The sequence below is a fragment of the Artibeus jamaicensis genome, unplaced genomic scaffold (assembly GCF_021234435.1).
Source record: "Artibeus jamaicensis isolate MK-2021 breed Jamaican fruit bat unplaced genomic scaffold, CSHL_Jam_final contig_548, whole genome shotgun sequence".
In the NCBI taxonomy this organism is placed as follows: domain Eukaryota; kingdom Metazoa; phylum Chordata; class Mammalia; order Chiroptera; family Phyllostomidae; genus Artibeus; species Artibeus jamaicensis.
This window is the reverse complement of record NW_026521883.1, coordinates 10,965,339-10,981,825: the sequence shown is the minus strand read 5'-3', so window position 1 is coordinate 10,981,825 and position 16,487 is coordinate 10,965,339. Positions and strand designations below refer to the sequence as shown.

Below are 16,487 nucleotides of genomic sequence, written 5' to 3'. Positions count from 1 at the left end.
TTTTGAGCCTCATAATATAATATACATAATACAGAGATATATTATATATTATAAGTATATGTATATGTATAATATATAATATATCTCTATATTTTACATATAGTGGAGATTTTTAGCAGAATGTTCTATGTATTTATATGGTGCATGAAGTTGTAAAGAAAAGTTGTGAAACCCTATCCCTGAAGACAACTTGGCCATTAATTAGAAAACATTATTTTAAAACCATCTCTTGGATTGTTCATGCTGTGAAAATACCTGGAAGGAATACGGGAAAGGTAAATCCTATCTTGCTCTCACAGAGATTTTATTCTAGTTAGAGAGCCAAAAGCTAACAAACTGAGGAGAGAAAAAAGTAGGTACCTGTTGCAGACAGTTTTCACTCCAGGCCTTAGGCCTGTTAGGGAGGTTGTGAAGTGAGGCTCAGAGGACACTCACTGCCCATGTTCACTCAGCAGGAATATACGGGAACCACGATGCCACTGGCCATGGGTGACCCAGCAGTAGCCTCTGTGCGGGGCACTTGAGTATACCTCAGCTGTCATTGCCATAGAGCCTGTGGAACCAGTATTAGAAGGAATACAACATGACACAATGAATCGCCAAATTCTGCAGAGAAACCTGCAAGAGCCATGAACATTCAGAGGATGATAAGAGAAGGGGGAACTGCAGGGGAAGGGATGCTGCTTGGAAAAGGGGGAACTTGGGACGACAGATCAAGGACAGAAAGGAGACATATGGCTAAGGAGAGTTAACTTTCCAGATGTTCCAAGAGGAGGAGGACGTTTCAGTGACAAAAGGACTGTTGAAGGTGGGGGGACTTGATTTTGAATGAAATGTACCCAAACCATTGGCTGGATGAGGAAGGAGAAGAGGGATTAAGTCTTTTGGGAAACATATCAGGTGGCAATTTATGAAGACCAGATGGCACGTGGTAAGAAATAGTAGGGCGGCAGAATCACTTTGGAAAGATGAACTTTGAGGAATACAAGAGCTGCTAATCAGAGTCAAGTGATGACAGGTTCTTAGTTATAAAAAATGAGTCCCTGATTTCCACATTATGTACACCCGATGAGCTAATTTGTTCTTGATTAGCCAGACCATCTTGCCAAATGACCCTGTGTTCTTGGTGATACTATTTTAGTTTGCCCCGAGGCTGATAAAATTTCATGGTGCTCCTTGATTCTTTCTTCCCATTGTTTTTGTATGGTCATATGTTGGCTCACAGCACTCAAGCAACCAGGCTTTGAGGGCTGGAGGAAGAAGCCACTATGCGTATCCACAGGAGGTTAGCATGTCTCCTAAGCAGGATGCCCACCCCCTGTCCTGGCTGCAGTTCTGGGATATTCCCGTACAGCTGATGCGTTTTCCATTGGTCAGGAAATGCCTGGAGGAAGTCATATTCTCTTCTCATGTCCTTCAGCTGGATAGTTTGTTTTACTATAAAAGCACTTCTCCAGGTGCTAGTATGGAGGAGTAGCCCTCAAATTCAAGGTTGAGGTGGCAGTGAGAATAAAGGTGGAGAATATATAACTTCTCAGGGTTGTTCTACCAGGTTGGAGCTGTGCGTGGGCAGCCTTTCTTCAACCTGACGACTCTGATTAATGCAAGTGATGACCAGCTAGCTGGGAGGACCCAAGACCCTCATCGCTGCTTCCCAGAGCCAAGCTTACCTTGTCTCACTCTCAGCTTCTCCCCGGGCTCTGCCCCGCAGTGGATAGGGCCCTGTGAGAACTTCTGTGGCTTCGGTGCCCGGAAGGCACCTCCTGAGCTGTGTCTTATGCTACCCTTCTTGCTTGTGTGCTTTTTAAAAAAAATTATTTATTTATTTATATTTTAGTAGATTTTATTTTTAGAGCCATTTTAGATTCACAATAAAATTGAGCAGAAAGCATGAACAGTTCCCATATATCCATTCTCTAAAATGCACAGCCCCAGCACTGTCCACATCTCACACTGAAGTGGTACATTTGTTATAGCTCGAGAACCTGCACTGACGCATCCTTATCACTCAAGGTCCACAGTCTACATTACAGTTCACTCGGTGTCGTACATTCTGTGGGGTGGGACAAATGTAGAATGACACGTATGCACCATAACAGCATTATACAGAATAGTTGCACTGTCCTGAAAATCTTCTGTGCTTATCCTATTTATCTCTCCTTCCTTAACCCCTGGCAACCACTGACCATCTCCATAGTTTTGCCTTTTGCAGACCATAGGTTTGGAATCCTATGCTATGTAGTCTTTCCATATTAGCTTCCTTCACTTAGTAATGTGCACTCAAGTTCTTCATCCCTTTTCATGGCTTGACAGCTCATTTCTCTTTACAGTAGAATAATATTCTAGTGTATGGACGTGCATTCCTGCTCTCTTCACTGCACCTTCTCACCTGACCTTCCTGAGAGAAATACTCATGTAGGTGGTGAAAACACTTGCCTGCTTGCATGCCTCCGGTTCTACTGCCAGTACTTTGAGTGACTCTGCTCTGCCACGGGCTCTAAATTGGACCCAGTGAGTGAGAATAATAGGCCCATGCGCTTTAGGGTTTAGGGATGAGGGAATAGCTTATAGAGAGGAGTCTTTTTTGTCTCATTGTCCAATCATTATACCTCATAAAGCCTTTGTTTACTTTTTGGGAGGGGAAAGAAGGCACAAATAAGCATTGGTGTGCTTCCCTATTGACCACAGACCAAATGGGAGAGAAGCTTATTCAAAGACACAGGTTTGTGGATGAAGGATGAATAATTGGTCAATTGCTGGGACCAAACGAGGAAAGGGGGACTTCAGCTGGGGCCTTGACCTTCAGATTCTAGGGTAGACGACCAGAGAATGAGGTAGCACCTTCTCTTCAGTGTGTGTATATGCACATATGCACAACACACAACTCCATTCTGACCCTGCAGCTATAACCTAGATTCCAAAGCCTCCTGCTCCCACCCCTGTGTCTTGGAGTTATTAGATGAACAAGATACATTTGTTAATTTTTCATTCACTTGTTCAGCACTTAATGTGTGTTAGGAACTGTGATCTGAGACTAGATTAGAACTGTGGGGGAAGCCACAGTTTTTACCCTCTAGGAGCTTATAGTCTAGTGGGGAATGCAGACACTTAAACAGATTGTTTCAACATAATGTGGAAGGTGCAGATAGAAAAATCTGGCCATTGAAGTCTCCCTAGAGTAGGTGGAGCTTGCTGGGCAGCCAGCTGAATAGGGGCATTGGAGGGTATTTTAGGCACAGAGGACTGGAGGCCAAAGGCCACTGTAGGGGAAACAGCTCAGAGGGTGCAGGGTTCAAGGAGGAGTGCTGACTCAGTGGTGCTGGAGCCTGGGCTGCCAGGGCATGTCGGGTGGGAGGAAGGTGGCAGGCCCTGGGGTTCCTTATGGCCTATTGAGGACACAACCCAGAGGACTGTCCTAGTGTGTTCACTCTGGCAAACAGCTGGGACTGGGCAGGGATGCTGCAGTAGATGGAGATAAGCCAAACCAAAAGTCGGGGACTGCAAATAGCAACGCCCTGGCTGCTACCTGTTCTGTAGGAGACATGGGGGTGGGGAAGGATCTATTGCACTGACTTTTCTGAATGTCCAACGTAAAATTAGAGCAGTATTTTTTTGCTCTCCTCATCCCCTTACCTTAAAAAAAATACAACTGTTAAAAATTTTTCTGAAATATATTGTCCGATTTTGTCATAATGAATTGAATTTGGCAAAAACATTTTTTCATTTGTTCCTTGGAAGATGTGGCCACATCTCAGGGTTATTTAAACATTACGTTCACAGTATTGAAATTAATGGTAGAGATTACGCCTTGATATCTACAGTCCATGCTCAGTTGCTTTCTTCAACAAATTGGCGATAAAAGCTTATTTGTGTATAGTTTCTTTCTAGAAGATAAATGTGTTTCTTCTTCCTTCTCCCAAAGGAGAATTTCTGCATAGCTCTGATTAATTGAAATTCCTAGTCATTTGAATGTTAGTTAATTTGGCTTTTATTGAAAATAATTGGCTGTAATAATACACTGAATTGTGGTACTTGGTCTAGAGACACAAATTTCCTTCTGACCCAAAAGTCATAAGAAAAAACTACCTTCATGTGTGTAAATGGGGAGCAGGGGGAGTTGCAAAGGATGGGGGATTATGGTGGGAGTGAAAAAAGTTTTTGAGAAAAAAATATGAATTGCTTTAAAGTGAGCATTTCAAAGTCAACTTAAAATATAAAAGAGTAAAATACATATTTTGGTCAGTAAAATGAGTTAATGGTATTCTTACATAAGCTTATTTATTGATTCCTCTATTCATATCATCAAATGTTTGTGGTGGATTCTTGTACCCGCTGTTGAAGGGCTGGAGGTATATCCTGTACTAAGTAGAGTCTGCTGTTCTCATGAAGCATACATTCTAGTTACCCACATTACTAATTGAATTTTAATATGGTGTTTAATTTTTTTTAGATTTTTATTTATTTTTAGAGAGGAAAGGAAGGAGAAAGCAAAAGGGTGAGAAACATCAATGTGTACTTGTCTCTCACACCCCCTAGTGGGGACCTGGCCCACAACCCAGGCATGTGCCCTGACTGGGAATCGAACTGGTTCCCCTTTGGTTCGCAGGCCTGCACTCAATCCATTGAGCTACACCAGCCAGGGCGTGCGTGTTTAAATTTTTGAGAGAAGGGAAACTGTTGTATAGAACAATGAGGAATTAATGGCAAATCTGTTTTTCCAGTTGTGAAAAAGATACAAAGACTGAGTGCAGTAAAGTGATGTAATTATAGCACTTCTGTTGCCCTTCTAGTAACCAGTGTTTCACACTACTTTGCACTAATATTGTTTGTATCATTAACTGATCTCTCAGGGCTGTTGTGCTTAGTTATGTAATTGTGAGTTTAGTAGGGTAAAGTGAGTCTTCAATAGTCACTTGCATAAAAGAACTAATTATAACATTTTTTTCAAAGTGTTGTGTGGGGCACTTGTCACAAGACTAGCCACAACAGTGAAGGAGTCTGTACAAATAATGCTGGAACCGTTTGCTCATCATCTACATTATCTTACTAAAGTGTCTAATGTTCTGCATTAGAGAAACTCCCTAATTTTGTTCGAATCGGCATTTCCCATGTTTATACCTAGAGTCTTCAGTGCATGTAACACCTCTTATTTCCTAGTTTGCAGGACTGCTGTCTTTGTAGGACTACAGAGGGCTTTCTGGAGAATTTCTCTTAGTCCTGTGAAGGGGAAGGTTGTATATTTTTCTCATCTCCAAAGGCTTGGACATTGATGCTTCAGACTTGTGCTTGGTTGAGCTTCCTCTGACCCCAGTCCCTAGCACCCAGCCTCTCACGAGGAAATCAGGAAAGGGAAGCTATGAAAAGAGAATTGGACATTTCTTCTTGGAATCCAGTATCTTCTGACCTAGCAGAGCTGGTCCAGTCATTCAACTGTACTTTCAATGAAAAAGTCCTCAATGTTTCAGAGAAGATAAACAGGACAAATCCTTGGCATGTTGGAGAAAATCGGGAGAATCTTGTTTTTAAAATTTTTCTTCTTTTCTCTTTGGTTCTTTCCATCTCCGTTTTAGGGCTGCTGAAGAACTGGCGGGTTTCTTCCTTTCCTTCTGTGATTTTATGACTTTGAGTAATTGGTAATAAATATGTCAAATGTTAATGATAACTTCAAACTAAGCATGGTATAGTCGGCTTATCTTTAGCTGAATTTAATTGATTTTTCCTGTTTTACTTGGTCTTATAAAAACACTTTTGTTAACTTGGGCAGCAAATTCCTTAACAGGATGCCCACAAGGTGGTTTTAGGGCAAAGCTTGAATGTGATGTTGCTCCTCTCTGCCTTTGAAGAAATCTTAGGACAAGTGTGTTTCTTTAGTTGTGTGGGATCTGTACCACGTAGTGACTTTTTAGCCACGTGCATCATGTAGGTAGCTTGAGACTCCTTTGCTGCCTCAAGTCCCCCTTCAGCTTGGCCCCACATTCCCGTGAAACATGAAAAACAGGAGTCCATAACACCTTCACTGTGAAGAAGTGCCTTGTGTGGTCTCACCCACATTATTTAATATGTGTTTTGTTTCTTTAGAACTGTTAAGGTGATAGTTGATAGCAGATGCACTGTTGCCCGGGCACTTACTGTGCTCCAGGCACTGTGTGAAGAACTTTACCTGTACTCCCTCATTTCATGTCCACATCTGAAATAGCTAAGTATTACCACTTCTGTTCTGGCGGTGAGTGACCTGGGACCCTGAGAAGTGTGTTTAAGCTTCCCAAGCAAGTAGGAGGAGGCCTGGGATGCAGAAGTAGTGAAGTCCTGGCCAGATGTCCTGCTGTTGGTGACAGGCATTTTAGGCAGTAGCTTTTGGTGCTTTTTAGTCACATTTACCTGTGCCTCTCAAAATGCTCCAGAAAAGGTACAGTGTGGGATCTGCCAAGTGATTTCTTCTATGATCTGGAGAAGACTACTTTAACTTAAGGCAAGGTCTCTTTAAATAATAAACTCCTGGCACCTTTAGAAGAAGTTTCTATTGCATTGGAAGGGTCTTACCCATGTTTCAAATAATCATTTTAAGTAGTTAACTGTTCTACATAGTCATATTCTGCCCCAGGGGTTCTGTAGGAAATAGACAATAGGCTGTTCCATCACCGCTTTCCCTGAGCTGGAGCTCCAGCAAGACCATGTTTGACTACTGAGCATTGTCATTGCTTTAGGTACATTATCTCCTTCAATCCTCACCATATCCCTTTGCTGAGTACTATTACAGAGGAGGAAACTGAGGTACAGAGAGGTACGACCAACCACTTTACTTGGAACCACTGTGTTATTACTTCCCCTAAATGCAGTGTTACGTCTCATAAATCCTAATGCATCTCAGCCTCAAACACGAACTTGCCTGGCTCCCCATACATCCGTTTAAAAAGATTCCCTTGTACTGAGGAGCGGTCAGGACAGAGGCTGGTGCTGGGCACTGGGTGGCCTGTGGGTTTGTCTGAGTTATGCTCTGGAGACAGAGATTCTCAGTTACGTCTCCCGATTGCTCCTCCTGGAAACTGGGTAGTGGTTCTTGTCCGGTGTCTACCACTGAGGAAACTGTTGAGGTGGAGAGGAAGCCTCCAGGAGATGAAGGGGGATTAACTAGATTTGCACTTGACATTGACACACCTACAGAGGGATTTGTACATCTATAAGGGATTATGGTTTTTAAACCAGGTTTATAATTATGGTATTATGAGGATTCACGTGACGTTACATGGAATTTCTGAACCTTTAAAAATCGGGCAATGAGAAGAATAAATTCATATGCTGGAAATAAATTGAATATAATGGACCCAATACGGGAATACATTTTTATATTTTATAGTCCAGATAGAAAAATAAAGCTTTTCTTGTTAAATATAACCCAATGAAAATAAATGTGCGGAGTGATAAAGAATATTTTAAGCATAGAAATGGCCCATCTGGACAAGTATGTCCCCTTTTTAAAGTCTGTTCAAACACTTTTTTCATCAGTTCCCTTATTAATCAGGAGGAAATTGACCTGATGCTTAAAGCAGGTTTTTGCCTTGGTTACGCTATTAGCTCTGAGTGTCTTGCTTCGGCTGCTTCAGCTGTAGGTCACAAGCAGTACGTGACCCTGTAAATCTTGATTACCATGATTTCAGGGTATATTGTTCTGTTTTCAAATGGGAGGGAGTGATGGAGAAGGTGGAAGATGAAAAGCAGCACTATACAGAGGTGGTCCTTTGGCCACAAGTAACCAGTTCACTGGAGTTGGGGTAAGTAGAAAGAAAATTATAGTAAGGATACTGGTGTGTCTCAGGAACCCGAAGGTAATGAGGAAGTGGCCCTGAGCGGGGAGCAGGACCTGGAGACCAGGGTGGGAACCCTCTAGTCAGTGTTCACCAGAACTGCCTGTGTGACACAAGCCTTACTAAAGTGAGAGAAAAGCTGACAGAGGAGGAAAGTAGGAATCTATGTAGTTTATCAATTTACACTTGAGCATGAGATAAAAAAAATAGCTCAGTCGTCGTCTTTGGAAAAACAATATGTGTTCACTATATGAAATTTTAACAGTAAAACTTCTGAAATTCTGATAATCAGCGTGATCATCACTATTTTGATCAGCACCCTTCTAGGTATTTCTTAGTATATCCAGAAAGACACATGTATGTTTACATGTACTCATACACACGTGCACACACACAAATGGAATGTTTATGGTCGTTTGCCTGTTTTATTCACTCAGAAGGGTATTCTGGATGCTGTTTCATGACAATTTAGACCTCCATGATTTTCAGTGTCTGTATGGTTTATTTATGTCTCCTATTTGTGGAACTTTAGGGCATTTACTTTTTTCCTCATAATTATAAACGATACTCTGTATAAGCGTCTTTCTGCTTACACAATAATTTACTTTGAATAGCTTTTTGAGAAAAAGGATTTCTGGAGCAAAGAGTACGCCATCTTACACACTGGCATGATTGATTAAGTAGTTACATGATGAGGTATGTCCACTTGTAAATGTGTCAGTTTGACAGGTGATAATTAAGATCTCAATGTTCTAAAGTTGTATTTTTTCATTTTTAGTATAGTTGAGTCAGCTTTCTTATGGAAAGTTGTTTTGTCCATCTTGAGGGGAGTATTCATTCCCCTACAGCAGGAAAGTACTCAAAATACTTTTCTTTCATTGGTTATTGGTAGTGGGTTGATTGTTAAAGCACTTTGCATGTTAAGAATGGCAACCTTTTGTAAGTTTCTCGTGTAAATGTTTTACCTAGTTTCTTATTTTATCTTTTGACCAAAGTATCAGTGTTTTGGTTTTGGCTTTTATTTTTGATTTGTTTTTGCCATTCATATATTTGAGATTTTTTTAAATGTAGACAGCCAAATGTCTCAGTCCTTTATAGTCAGATTATGATGTCATAACATCATGTTTAAAAAGAAAGGCTTTTTCTATCCCCATATTATAAAACTATTCATCTGTATATACTACTCTAGTATTTACTCGATTCTATTTTGAGTTTATATCTGTCATAAGTAGAAAGAGAGATCTAGATTTTTTTCTTCCTCCTAAATAGCAAGCCAACATCACTTATGAACTAGTCTCATGTACCTACCTACTCAGATCTGATTCCTTGTGGTTGATCTGCTTCATGGGGATCCTTGCTTCTGTATCTGGTTGTGTATTATGTTTCACTGATTCATATGTATATTCTCACTCAGACTTCTATTTGTTAGCTGGGGCTGGCTCACTTTGTTGATTTCTACAATTGATTGTGGTGCTTCTCTGCTTCAAATTGGGTTTCCATAGAGTAAGGTGTTAAATAGTCAGTTCAATGCCTCAGAGAACTGAGAATGAAGTGGGAACAGTCGAAGCAAGAAAGAACCACTTCACAGATGTGTTAAAGGAGCTAAGTAGGAGAAAAGTGAACAGGACATGAAGAGCTCATGTAGACTAAATTGCAGGGCCAGTGATTTTTGTTTTCAGCATTTGGTGGGGACAGGGAGGGGGATGTATATATCTGGTCTTTGTTTCAATTCAAAGCCATTAGGCATTTCTACCACAGGGAAGAAAATTATGTGTTTTGCCTCTTTGCCAACAGTAACATAATTTTGGTCTTCAAAATGAGTGTCTTGGGACCTCAATTCCCTCTTGGTAAAGAAAATTCCCAGCCCATGTGTTGCAGCGGAAATTCATTGTTTCCTGAGTTATTTCCTTTCATGCTTAGTGAAGGGGAAGTAACCAAATGTATAGATTGAGTGTTTTTGTTTTTTTGTGTGTTTTTTTTTCCAAAACTGATGTCTTTAACATTACTTGATTCTGATGGTTTTTATTATTATTTTAGTTGTTGCAGTGGAAGGCTTCTCAGATGCTTCAGGATATCTTCAGGGAAATTGAGTCTCCATAAACAGAGAATTGAGGTGAGTCCATTGAAAAAGATGTTTCATTTTTATCCACTGGCCACCCGCTGCATGGTAAAGTTGTACAGAATGTTAAAACATTGCCACTTACACCGTCTTGTCTGATTGTTACCATGGTTCTATGAGGCAGGGATGTACTCGCCTGGTCTTATTACTTCCATTTCAATTTGATACTCATCCTGGTAGTTGGTGGGGTGATGGTCAGGGTTTATGGGGGGGGGCAATCAATAACTGGTCTTTTGCTTTCTTGTATGACTTCCCGTTCATTCACTTTTAAACTTTTGCTTTATAACTTTTCAGTGTTGGATAAGGAATTACTGTAGAAACTTCTGATAGCCTCCGTGCTGAAACTGCACGGTAGTTTGTGGAGCTCTCCAGGGACACTTCACAGCAGCTGTCGCATGAGATCAGCAGACTTTGGTGATTGGTGGTGTGCTTTCCCCTTTGCTTGTCCTGGCCGTGGCTGTGTGATCTCAAACAGAGTGGATGAGATAACCTGGGCAGGGGAAAGCCAGCTCCTGTCCTGTGTGTCTTGGGTGAGCCTCAACTGAGGCCTGTGGGAGAGGAAAGAGCGGCTTCTACTCTCAAAGCCTTGCACCTGGCACACCAGATGTACCAGCTGTGTACTTGACCAGCTGTACGACCAGGGACAGATTAGTTTATTACTGCTAGTCTCCATGTCTTTATTGTAAAATGTATAGGCTGGTCCAGCATAGTTGTTCCCACACTTACTGATTTTGTAGAACAAGAAAAAAATTCAGGACCAATTTTGACTATATTTGGGGGGCTGTTTGTAGACATAGTTGATAATTGTTAACACTGGATGGGTGCATGAAGGTTTACTGCCTATTTGCGTACTATTCTATTTCATGTTTAAAATTTTCCGTAATCAAAGATTTATTTTCAGAAACAGCTATTACTACAAATATCATTTCATTAGAGAAGAAATACTTTAATACTGAAGGAGTAGAATGTAATAAATTTGTTTTTAGTTGTATGTATTTAGTGTTATGAAAACGCTCTTTTTTTCCCACCTCTTTCTTGTCTTTCTGCTGACCAGAGACTGTTAGCACGGAGCTAGCCAGAGGTGGCCTGAAAACCGGCATTTGGGAAATATTGGGGCATATGACAACTAAGGGCTCTTCTGCCTCTAAAACTGTATTATTCCCCTGAAACAGGAAATAAATGTATTCTAGTTATATATCAGCTATTTCCAGAAAGTTCCATGACAGCTAGCATTCTCTAATTGAGATCAGAGGTCAAACAGAAGACAAAGGATGGCTCTGTTGGGAAACTCAAATAAAAATGGTTCATTCATGTGACGTTAAATTCAGCTGCGAGCCACCTTGCAGTCGGTGTAAAAATGAAAACTGATGGTGTTCAAGGTGTCTACTGAAAGTATTCCCAGTCTTCCCTTTCCACATCATAGGCAGCCTCTGGTGAAGAGATATGTCACAAATCAGTGTCTGCCTGCAGTGTGGGGATGTCGAGAGCTGTCTCCAGGGAGACCAACCCAAAACCAACTGCGAGGAGCACAAGGCTGGGGTGTAGTGGTTGAGGGAAAGAGTGCTGAGAGGGCTGTAGGATGGGGTGTACAACAGGTGTGGCAGAGCGAGGAGCTGCACTGCCCTGGGGTCCTCTGAGCATCCCGGCGTGGGTGTTGTTCTTTGAAAACCTGCAGAGGGCGGGAGGCGGTCTTGTCTGGCTGATGGGCCTGGGCACCCTGGATAGGAAGCACGTCAGACACAGGCCTCTCCCACGTTTTCAGATCCGAAGAGAGCACGCCAGGTGAATTTCTGGGCTGTGGGTCTGTACGGAACGGAAAACTCGCCTTACCGTTTACTTCTCCCTGGGATGTAGGGATGTGTGTGAGGAGCAGGGCGGGTGGAGGGTAGAGGCAATAATAGGTTGAATTATTAAGATAGTAAAATAATGTGAGGAAGGGGCAACCACGCCCCCATTCCAAAACACCTGCCTGACCCCGGCTGCTTCCGAAGGTTCCATTAAGTTAGCGGCTGGTGGGCCACATGTCGCCCAGGACGGTTGTGAATGCGGCCCAACACAAAATCGTAACTTTACTTAAAACATTATGAGATTTTTTATTTGGTGATTATGTGGTCCAATGTATTTAATGTGTGGCCTAAGACAACTCTTCTTCCAGTGTGGCCCAGAGACACCAGAAGGTTGGAAACCCTTGGTCTGCATTGTTGAGAACATAGTGGTTTAGTCCTTTAGAATTCCTCCCTTCATGATTTTAGCTTTTGTTTGTTTCACATGCCTATTTTCTGGGAAACTCAAATGAAATTTGACAGATTTACCTAGTGGTTTTCCCTCCACCAACAAACCTTGGGTTTACTGTCTGATTTATACGCTTCAGTTGGGTTGCTTGTACCCCAAGGATATTTATTTCATTCTCTTTTTTGGAAGAAGCTACATCGAAAAACAACAGAAACATTTAAACATTTGTTTTGAAAATACAGGAATATGAGAGACTACCTGAAATCTTGACATTTCTGAAAGTGTCTAAAGACATGAATCTACACTAGCAGGAGCTTTTATTTTGACATAAACCAGATGGAAGGAGAATTGCTTTAAGGGATTTGGGTCTGTCCAAGTCTGAATAAAATTTAATGAATGAACAAAGTAATCAATCAATCATGTTCTGAGCCTTTCAGAAGGTCTGGCCGTGCTGGGTAAGATCTTGCAGGGATGCGCAAGGAAGAATTTGAGACAGCCATGCTTCAGGGCAGTGAACACGATGCTTTAAGGGATCGCATCCCGGCCTGGGAGGAGAGAGACCGTGTGTGCGTGAACGAGCACATGAGTGAGTAGGAGGGCCGGGGGTGTATGGTAAATGGTTTGTTTTGCATGTTACTTAATGACTTGTAGTATGGTCCAGATTGCAGAATAATTGTACTATTCCGAACTTATCTCCATTTTCCCTCCAGGCTTATAAGAAAAATATTTAAAAACCGATTTTAAATGAAAAACATTGCTTTTGGCTTTCTGGGACTTTTTTAGTTTCCACTGCTGTTTAGCAGAGCTATTGAATCTATAAAATTCAAAGCAGATCTGCATAGCTATTTGTCATTCTGTGTCAGACATTTAAAGGTAATGACGTCAGTACAGATAAGTTGTTCCTTGCTCACTTCCCTCCATTAAAAATGTAATTCGTTATGCTCTTTTGTCTTCCTGCCACGCTCCATTAGCCGACTTCTTTGGACGACTCTGCTTGTTGATGTCAGGCACTGCCACTGGCGCCCCCACTGTTAGCTCCTCGAGTGGCTGGGAGTCCTGATTAACATCCTGCTAATTAGCATCCTCTCCTTGGTCAGGGTTCCCAGACATGTGCCGCAGTCCTTACTCTGCTGTCTGCTTAGTAAATGTTTTAGAGCAACACAAGAACGGCTTCCAGATTGCTTTTCATAACTGAACTTGTCTATGGACATACTATCGTAGAATGTGCTGTTTCCCTAAGCTTTTTGGCTACTTGTGCTTATCAGTTCATTTCTATCACAGCTAAAAAGTCCTCCCAAAGAACTCAAGGTTTCAGCCTTTTCTGTCTAAGAATTGGTTGGATTTCATAGACTCAAATGCTCTGGAATACTTGTGCCTGTGTTTAACTATTTCACTGTGGAGTGTGAACCTTTAAATATAACTTCTTCTTCTTTTTTTTTTTCTGTGAAGCCATATATTCTAAAGACCTAGAATAACTACCAAAGCCATTCTATTCTGTTTACAACAAATCAGAATTGGACAGCTTTTCAGAGCTGTAAAATGACTAGTGCACTTGTACAATTTAAACATGACTTGACTAAGATTAAAATAAAGTAAACACACTGTACATCCAGCTGCAGTGGTCTCAACACACCACTGTAAGGCCTGGTAAAACTTGAGTGAAATCCTGCTGATCTAAACAATGGTTTTATAGAGGGTCTTTTATTTTAAAAAATTTCAGTCAAAGTAATGTATGCAAGTGGCTAAAAATAGAAAATATTATAGAACAGAAAAGCAACATGTCTTCCTCTCTTTCTTTCACTTAGCTTGCTTCTCAAAAGCAACCACCTTTTTCCCCCCTGTGGATCCTCTTTGCTGCTTTTGTGGGGGATTCCTGCATGTCTAAATATTATGCTCACAGCACCATTTCTCATGTAATTGGATTTAAAGGCAGTTTCTTGGTATCTTGTTGTGATCTCTGACTAGTTCACCGTGACCATTCCTGTCTCCTTCCTCTCCACACTGATTCTCGCCTTCAGTCCTTCCGTTTGCCCCTCGGATAACACACTTGATTTCTTCTTCTTGTCTCCCGGAGACACTGTTTCTTATCTAGCACTCAGCCCTCCCTTCCACCCTCTCCATTTTGGGCAGCTGTACCTTTAATTTTTTATGCTCCTAGTTGGTAATATTTATACTCTGTTCTTTAATCTGGTAAGGGCTTCCATAATTTACCTGTAACTTGATTCTGTACGTTAAAAGCAAGAAGCAGCATTTCTCTCTCTCGGTTAGGTGACTGCCGTTCCCATGGCAGCCAAATTGTGCGGTGGGATTATATTCCTTCCTCCCCAAGCCTCGAGTCCTCACACTGTGGCCCCTCCTCGGAGAAGGGATTCTCCCTTTCACAGGTCACCAGCTGTCTTGAACGAAGCCTTGAGTTTTACTGGACCCCACTTTATTTTTGTAGGTCTCCTTTTCACAGTCCCCCATCCTCCACCCGCAGCCAGGTCATTTTTATCTCTGTGTGGCGCCTGCCTCTAAGCAAGTGCTAGTAGCCAGGAGAAAGCTTGTTACTACCATTGGAAAAGACACATCAGGCCCTGGTGTCTCAGAAGGGGCAGTCGCCCAGTCTGTGAAATAATGAGCCATCATTCTTTGAGGACCTGATGTTTTAGGCACCTAGGTGCTTAAGGCCTTGGTGTCTGTTGAAACCGTCACACCAGCCCTATGGAACAGATGTCATTGACACTTTGCACACCAAGACGTTGAGATCTGCAGGAGATGCCTCTGAGGCCTCCTGCAGGAAGTGCATCCTAGATCCCCGGCTGGGCTGGGCCGGGCTGGATGCATGGCACCAGCTGTGGTTTCTGTCTTCAGAACACCGTACCTACTTTCCTCAGCAGACCTCTGTCTTCCCCCAGAAAGTTCCAGCTGCTCTAGGGAAATCAGCACCGCTTAATTGCCCATCTCCTCCTCCTTGTGGCTATTGTGGCCGGGAGCTCAATGCACAGAACTCTGTGACCAGGAATGGAAGGACCCTCACCTATTTAATATTCCCTTTGTGAATTTGAAGTGAGAAGCGGGTGCTTGGTCAATGGTGGGTGTTGGTCTAGGTATTTTCTTAGAGCCTGAAGTATGTGTGGGTGTCAGGTACATCTGATTATTTTACTTTACAGTGTGTTTTGGTAGTTATTTTAGAAGAAAGGCTGGAAAAACAATCAAGCTTTACTTTTAACACTTAGTTTTCTCTCATGAATGCAATGGTCTGCATACATCTTTGACTATAACCGTGTTTAGTACATTGGATGGCAGGTGCCCTGCGCAGGTGGGTCCCACACACAGCGCTGCTGTTTCTCCTCTCTGGGCTGCGCCCTCCTCACCCTGCAGGCCCCAGGTGATGCTTTAGCAGGGCAACCAGCAGTCTCTCCATGAATGTGTTTTCACTGAGTGGGTGGCAATGGTTGGGATGCTTCCTTGCTACCTCTATTAGGTCAAGGGGGCAGCATTAACATGTACTGGCTCAGTGCAAGTAGGGCTTATCCCCCAAACATCAACCTGTAAGTAATCCCCAAATAAGTATTGAAGGAAAGGGACATATTCAGAGATGGGCTGAAAATATTTATGGAGGAGGTATCTGGCCTTGGTAAAGTTAGGACTTGATGAATTGATAGGGGTCAGTGTTTGCCTTGTTGCCATGGAGACTCAGGGTGATGTTCCACATTCACTCTTGATAATGGTGAACAGTCCAAGTTCACCCTGCTGTGATGGCGTAATGATTAATTCTGATATGGCAATTCTTATTTTTATATTGATTGATTGATTGATTGTAAGGATAGGAAAGTGCCGAGCAGAGTACTCACCTGTGTGAGAGATTTTTGTCCATTATACAAAGGTCACTGATCCTCACAGCTATATAAGTCCAGTGACTCTTGGGCACAAGTGATTTTGAGGGAAAAGTCTATTAGGACAGTTTAAATCTTGACCAAAAGTTTATTCTACATCTAGAGATGCAGCTTCTAGAAGACTTGAATAGAACCCACTCCTTCAGCAGCAGAAGGAAATAAGTGTAAAAAGCCTTTTTGGTAAAGAAAAAGGACTCATGGACACAGGCAGTAGTGTGGTGATTGTGCGTGGAGGGATGGGGGTAAGGAGGTGGGAGAGGGTATAAGGGGGATAATGGTAGGGGAAAAAAATAGAATCAGAATACACTATCAAAAAGTATATATGTGTGCATATATGTATATATATTTTTTATTGAATCTTGAGTATTCCCCTAGTACAGTATACATCCTTTCACATATTTACCTCTAGGCAGTGGAAAATGACTCGGTCTCTCCTGCAGAACTTTGGGCTCTAGG

General features: G+C 42.0%; 1 protein-coding gene across 7 annotated transcripts in view; it reads left to right on the top strand.

Annotated features, from left to right (window-relative positions):
- TLN2 (talin 2) overlaps positions 1-16,487 on the top strand; it is a 409,343-nt gene that overhangs the window by 158,715 nt on the left and 234,141 nt on the right. For all 7 annotated transcript variants that reach the window (XM_053670053.1, XM_037151006.2, XM_053670051.1 and 4 more), the window contains one exon: positions 9,840-9,915. The gene's annotated coding sequence lies outside the window, so the exon portion shown is untranslated. The remainder of the gene's footprint in view (positions 1-9,839; positions 9,916-16,487) is intronic.